Source organism: Pteropus vampyrus, unplaced genomic scaffold (assembly GCF_000151845.1).
Source record: "Pteropus vampyrus isolate Shadow unplaced genomic scaffold, Pvam_2.0 Scaffold140, whole genome shotgun sequence".
NCBI lineage: Eukaryota > Metazoa > Chordata > Mammalia > Chiroptera > Pteropodidae > Pteropus > Pteropus vampyrus.
Window position 1 is genome coordinate 723,013 of NW_011888921.1, and position 7,678 is coordinate 730,690.

At 34.6% G+C, this 7,678-nt stretch overlaps 1 pseudogene; it reads right to left on the reverse strand.

The window, feature by feature from the left end:
• Positions 1-253: 253 nt before the first annotated feature.
• On the reverse strand, positions 254-372 carry LOC111744789 (annotated as a pseudogene).
• Positions 373-7,678: the final 7,306 nt, after the last annotated feature.

Consider the following 7,678-nt stretch of genomic DNA (forward strand, 5'->3'; position numbering starts at 1 on the left):
CCAGAATACCTGGGTCTTTCCATGTGAACCCCTTCTGTGTGTAACCCCTGGACTGCACTTAAACAAAGATAAAAGCTGTAGAGAGGGGAATTTATCTGGAGACCTCCCTTGGTGGGACCACCCACCAAGCCCATAAACTACCCTTAATATAACTTTTTTTTGGGGGGGGGGGGAGTGGGCGAGGCAACCCTTGGTTGACCTCACAGATTGCAAGGACCTCATCAGTTTACAATCCCTATTTTTTATTTTTTTATGCCTACAGCACCTGGTCTTCCTAGGTGGTCTCCCATCCAAGTACTAACCATGCCTGACCCTGCTTAGCTTCCGAGATCAGACAGGATTAGGCTTGTTCAGGGTGGCATGGTCATAGACCTTATTATAACTTCTTAACTGAGCAGTTCTTATAGTCTTCATACTCCAAGTGAGCATGAACTACCCACCACATCTGTCTTTTGTTCACTGCCCAATAATTTCAGGTAATTGTTTCATGTGTTACTACCAAGTTTTATAATTATTTTCTGCAGATGTTTTTTTCTGGTAAGGTCTTACTCCATCATTCCAAGAAACAGAACTCCTTACCTAAAAAAAAAATCTTCCAAACTACAAGGATATCATTGAATTGGTAAATAAACTAGGGCATGTTTGAAATAATATCTTTACCCCACTAGAGACAACTCCCTTATTATTAGACCTAGACTCATGACTAGACTCTTTCAATTATTCAATTTTGGTCATTCTTAAACATCTAGATACCAAGAATTTCTTATATTACCATTATACTATATTCTTTCCTTCATCAGTATGACCGTTAACCTACAACATGAATGGTGAAATTGAAAGAATAAACTCCTAGTCATTGCTTTCAATAAAAATAGGAAAAGAACTGTACAGTTTTGACTGCAGAGTGATTTAGGAAATTCCACAGAATCTTTTTCTATGGTACCTTTGCCTCTATTCCTTTTGTATGGGTACAGCCTATTCTTTCAAGCTTTTTCTTGAAACTGATTTTAATATCTCTTTTTATTTGGTGGATTCACTAATTTACTCATTGTATATTTTCTAAATTTTTTACTTCTTCCCAACTGTATTTTTTCTCTGCTACTTATTTCTATTCCCTAAGTTTATTTCTCTTTTAATGTTCCACCCACCGAGCCTATAGCCTACCCTTAATATAATTTCTTAATTGATCAGTTCTTATATCCTCCTTTTATTCTCAAATTTCTACACATTTATGGCAGAAATAGGTTACAAAAGGCTAAATTTCTTTTCTTCCTTGACACAATTTCCCCTCAACAACTGGCTTAGAGAGTTGCTCTTGAAATAGTGTAAATATTTGCTTAGGATTTCATCCTAATATCCCACTCAGTGAGACATCAGTGTTAATAAAACAGCAGGAACATGTCACAGGGAATTTCCTACATTCTACAACTTAACTACTAAAGAGAATCTTTATTTAATTAAAATTTTATATGTCTTATTTCCACTCATAAACAACATTGAATTTCTTAGAGCCCTTATTTGCATTTTCTACTTCCTTTATGTTAATGATGTCTTGAATTCTTGCCTAGACTTCATCAGAAAAGTCATTTTCCCTTGAGTATGAATAACAAATGGAGTAGATCTCTTAAACATATTCTAGATTTCCCAACAGTTTCAGAAGAAGCAAGTCCCTGCTGGGGCCATCATCCAGGAATATCTAAAATCTTACAGGTTTAGACATCTAACCAGAGAAGTCCAACAAGGTACAGATAAGCTATCAATAATTTTAAAAACATTTTTTATCTCTAGGTAAAAAAAATAATAATAATTTGCTTTTCTTATGGATATAAAATAGTTCTGCATTACTGTCAGACACTGCTCAAGTGCTTTACCGATATTTACCCAACTGCGGTGAGTTCTATTCTCATTATGCTAAAGTTCAGGAGGTTGTATTATATAAGACACCTGGATTTTGGCAGAGCTTAAATTTGAACCCCATTTTTGGTGCCAGAGTTTGTGTCCTCAAACACTACACAACACTGTACTGCCTTAGTATGTCATTTATGTTCTAATAGAAGAGAATACTCCAAAAATTCAAATAAAACAATAAATAAGAGTTGCTACACTAAAATAAGTTGCTTAAAATAGCTTAGATTATGTAGTTAAATATAAATGCATGGTAAATATAGAGAATGGGAATGCATATTGCAAGCATTAAACCATATGAAATTATCATTTTTGTATATAAAAATGCCGGAATAGCAACAGTTTCAAAAGGTTCGATCAAATATTAAATTATACTTGAAATATCTACTCAAGAGGAAAACTATAATAGTACGTTGAAATGAAAAACATTAGCTGGCCTAGTAAGATCCATAAATTAGTGAGATGTGACTGGGTGAGAAGGCAGAAGTTAAATGTACTTTCAGGTCTCCTCTGTCAATGAGGGAGCATGGGGAAATAAAAGAGTGCTCAAGGTCTTATCTTAGGAGACACACAGCTGCAAACAAGAATGTTTTAGTATGCTGGGCAGTGGGTCAGTGTTTTTGTAGAAGAGTGAAAAAATATGTGTTAGATTGCAAACTTCCAAAAAAGAAGGGTGTTTCTGGGAAACTGACCTTCATGGCAGGAATCTAGCCAGAATTTGCAGAACATGCAGGTCAGGAAGGGTGGTGGGCGTTCAGGACCTGCCCTTTACAAACCTCTTTGGGAATGGCAAACAGGAATTTCTCACACCTGGTCAGAGCCTCAGTCTGTGGGTGGTATCATCCACAGCTGTACATAATCTAAATATTCTAGTGTCTTTTATGAGCTGCCTCTGGTGGAACACAAAGTAAAAATATTGCGACCTAAAGAAATTGCCCTACTTTGAACTCTAGGCAAAGTTGTAAACATTGCTGACATTTGTTGATGTCAATTGGGTTGTACTTTCTAGCATTCCTTCTTAATTGGTTTTGACTGGACTGAGGTATACTTATGATTAAAATATTCTTAATAATTACATCTACAATTGTCTAAAAGTCTTTAAAAAACTACTGCACACTAAAACTGCTTGAGATAAAAGTTTAAAAATGACTAATGCTAATGGACATGAATAATTAGAAGAGAGTGTTAAAATCTGAAGAACTGTGTTTTCTGTAATGTCTATTTCATTTCCTTTGTTCACTGAACAGGGTGCTCTCTGAGATATTATGTACTCTATGCTTGTGTGGTATTTGGAGTGCCCTTGGAGAAGGTTGAGATTTCCTTCCTACTTTTCACACAGATTAGCATACTCGATGGAAACAGCACACTTAGATCCAACTCCAGGATCACTGAAAAGGGAAATGGAGAATTTAAAATTAGGAAAAACACTACTTCGAACACATTGTTAGGTCTATTTTAGCATGACATACAAAGTTTAGTGGAAAGAGGGAAAACATATTAATAAACTCTTATATTAAAGCAAAGTAAAAAAGAAACTTTAATTGGAAGTAGCAACATGACTTATGACTTCCTGGAAAAGGCTACTTAGAATCAGTTGAGTCTGCGATAGGCTACATGTCCATGAGGATGCTTGAAAAAGAAAAAATACAAAGTACGCTAGAGAAAAATCATATCTACTGGCAGAGTCAAGAGATCAGTGCCCAATTTCTACTAAAAATATAGACAGTTCAGAGAAGACAAATCACTTTATTAATAACAATGATCAAATACTTCGATATGTTTAATTTATTATGTCCCCCTATACTGCTGAGATATAAAAAATATTTAGGAAAGAAATAATAAAGAGAAGAAAAGATAAAGCCTGCTGAGTTGACGCAGGTAGAATTTTTGGTCCTATAATGACTGGAAAGAGCTGACTTCAGATATACTAAAGCCACCGTCTGCTGAGGAGTGCTCTAAGTTTTGGGGAAATTATTGTTTTACTAATATGTAAGTAAATGTTCTAGAATTGTTTATATCAGCCACTTGCTTCTGATGAGTGGGCCAGTCTTCAGAATAGCCACATGTGAGGGAAAGCTAGAAAGCCCACCATGAGAATTACAAAAGGATCGCGTGCCTGGTGGAATCCTCACTCCTTGTTAGTGATGTCATTCACATTCCATATCCTTTGTCATTAAAGACATTTTGCATCTTCTTCTGTTGCCATCTCTCCAGCAATAGCATCTGATGAACTGAAAACTAAGTAATAATGAAATGATGAAAATAATGGAATGGATAAAAAAACTGACAAGTATTAGCAAAAAGAAGCAGAAATGACAATATTGATAACAGACAAGGTAGAATTTAAAGTTAAAATTATGAAATAGGATAACGATGTCAAGCACACCTAAAAGTCATAAGCCATATATATACCTCGCAAAATTCAGACAAATATGTAAAATAAAAATACCAAAAACATATGTAGAACACGATAGAAAATGAACTTATAGAGACAGATCTTATACAACTCTTTCAGGATCATGTATATTTAATAGAAAACAAGAACTAAGTGATACAAAATAAATATTTTTAAAACCAATCTACTTGACTTAATGTGTATGTATGTGTGTAGAGAGAGTAAACGTGAGAAAATATTGCTTCCCAATATTAGACAACTTCGTTTTTAAATTTTACTGATAGAGTTGCAAAAATCACTATTTTGCCACAGAGGAAGCCTAAATGAAATCATAATAGCAGAGGTTTTACAGGCTCTTGATCATAAATTAATAAAATATAAAAAGGTAATGGGGAATTTAATTACATGAAACTATCCAGAAATAATAAATTATCTTTCTAATGAAATTTTACATCACAAGCTAAATACTAAAATTATAAAACTATATACAGTGAAAAAAGGTAGCGAAATTTGTGGGATATAGGTAAAGCTGGAATACCTTCAAATTTAAAAGATTATGGTGTAAAAATTAGAAAAAGATTAGCAAAATTAACCAAAAGAAAATACATAAAATTAATAACAAAAGTTGGAAAAAATAAATAGAAAACAATATTTGAGGATAGATATATCCAAATTGCATTATTCGAAAGGCTAACAAGAAAACAAGTTCTAGGAAGCTGGACTAATGGAAAAATACAGAAAGAAAAATGATAAAAGTTTAGAAATGAGAAGATATAATGCAGCTGGTAATATAAGAATTATAGAATAATCACATCTACAACTTTCGGTAGTCATTTTTAAGACCCAGAGGAAATTGCTGATTTCTTTACAAAATCTAAAAATTCACCCAAGAAGGAGTAGAATGCTAGCAAAGCTGATTACAAAAAAGGGATTTAAAACGTGATGTAGATTCCTCACACTACATACATTCACACACTGATCATTGCATATATATATTTTTTTTACCTCTTTGAACTTGGCCATGAGACTTTCTTTAACCAATGATACATGGGTGGGCGAAGAGAGAGAGTGCCACTCTGAGCCTAGCCCTTCAGAGATTTCAGGTGTTTCTGCTCTCTCTCTTTGCCTGACACAGCCGTGAAAAAAATATATGTGTGTGTGTGTGTGTGTGTGTATGTATATATGTATGTATATATGTATGTGTATATATACGTATGTGTGTGTGTATGTGTATATGTATGTATATATGTATGTGTATATATACGTGTGTGTGTGTGTGTGTATATACACATTTTTTTTTTTTTAGTATCAGAGAGGTTTATTAGAAAACTCTCACCCCGAACTGGTGTAGCCTGTGATACAGTACTGCCCTTCGTTAAAACCAAATGGAAGAAATATACTCTTTTCCAAAGTGGTCTATACAAAATGCATAAAAAGCAGTTTCTGGTATGATTTGGGCTCTGAGCTTCTGCCCCTTGGCATTTCCATCGCACCAGTGGTTAAGATATATATCCTCACTAGCCACCTCTCTAAGGAGGATGTGAGAGAGACATGATACAGAGGTGCTAGCTGAGCCCAGCAGACATCAGTGATCCACAGCAAACGTGTAGATGAATAAGCAAGATCAACTGAGATAAGCAAATTTGCCCCAGATCTATAGACCTGTGAAAATAAAATACTTTTCTCTTAAGTATGGGGTTGGTTCGTTATGCAAGCATTAAAAGCAAACAGGAACATTATTGAAGATATTCTACCATAAAGAGCACAAATACAAGAAGTTTTCACAGCTGATTTTTCTTTTAAGTACAGATAATTTCAAGATAAACTGGATCTTTCCCAGGCCATAAAAAATAATGTAAGTCATCTTAGTTCACTTTATCAAACCAGACTCTTAAATACCAAAACTTGATATTGTACCAAAAGAAGAAGAGACAGAGATATAGAAATAGAAGAAAAGAGAGAGACAAAAAGGCAGAGAGAAAAAGGGGAGGGGAGAGAAAACTATCAGCCAATCCTATATTTTTGTACAGAGCAAAATTTCTAAAAATAATTTTAAAATATCTGATTAGAAACAAAATAACATTTTATGACCAAGAATAGTTTAAGGACTGCAATATTCAATTCTTTCTTCTCTTTCTGGCATACCAATTCTATGTTTATTAGACTAATATTGTCCTATCACTTTTGAATGCTCTGGTCTATTCTTTCAATCCTTTTTTCTCTTTGTGTTTCAGTTTGGGTAATGTCTTTTGATCTATTTATTTCTAATGCTTTCCTTAGCTTGCTGAGTCTACCACTGGGTGCCCATCAAAGACATTCTTCTTTTCTGGTCTCATGCTTTTTTTTCTAGCATTTCTATTTGATTTTGCTAAATGTATCATGTGTACTTGAAAGAAAATGTGATTATATTGTTGATGGATGTTGTCCTCTATGGTGTAAATTATATATTCTGTACCTGTCATATCTAACTGAAAAAGGTGTGTTAAAGTCTCCCACTAAGATTGCAAATTTGTCTATTCATATTTTGAAACTTATTGTATATATACAGATTTATGGTTGAGATATCTTTCTGTTGTAAGATATCATTATGAAATGTTCTTGATCTCTAATGTTTTACGCCTTAAAATATACATTCTCTCTGGTAAATATAGTCACATCAGATTTTTTGGTTAGCGATTGTATGGTATAGCTTTTTCCAATTTTCTTTTTAAACTTTCTGTGTACATATATTTAAGAAGTCTCTTAAAAGCTTCCTGTAATTATCATTTAGCTCTTTATCTGGTCTGACAATCTCATTCTTTTACCTGAACTACTTAGTCCATTTACTGGTGGACACATAGATATATTTTCCAGATCTTCAAGAAATGCCTTGATCCACTGTAAGGAGCGTTATCAGCAGACAGCCTCATTCTGTCAGCTCCTTCAGGGCCTGCCTCGACTGCAGAGAAGCAGTTCATCCCCAAGTCTTTCTGCTTTTTCTAGTACAGTATGCCTCTGGTGATTGAGCACATTTTAAAGGCCTGGCCATTTCAACACAACACAAGACAATTCTGATTGTAATACCTGCTCCAGAGCTCCCTGCCAGGTTGGCAGAGAATTTATTGGACTTGAATTTCAACCTCTCCTTCTGCCCAATTAACCTACCTCTGGTTATCCCTTGTTCCTAAGAATTCCCCTATGATGGGAGATTAACAGATCTCTGTAACCTCAGCCCTAACTGTGGAGATCCAGCTCTGCTCCTCAGAGTTTGCAGCCCCGTGCCCAAAGTAGTTTCAAAATCTGTCAAATGTCTTAAGGGAAAGGTCTGTGAATGGTTTGAAGCAAGTCTTTGTTTCCTGAGTACTACAATACTGCAATACATTCATCTGCCTTTAAGGC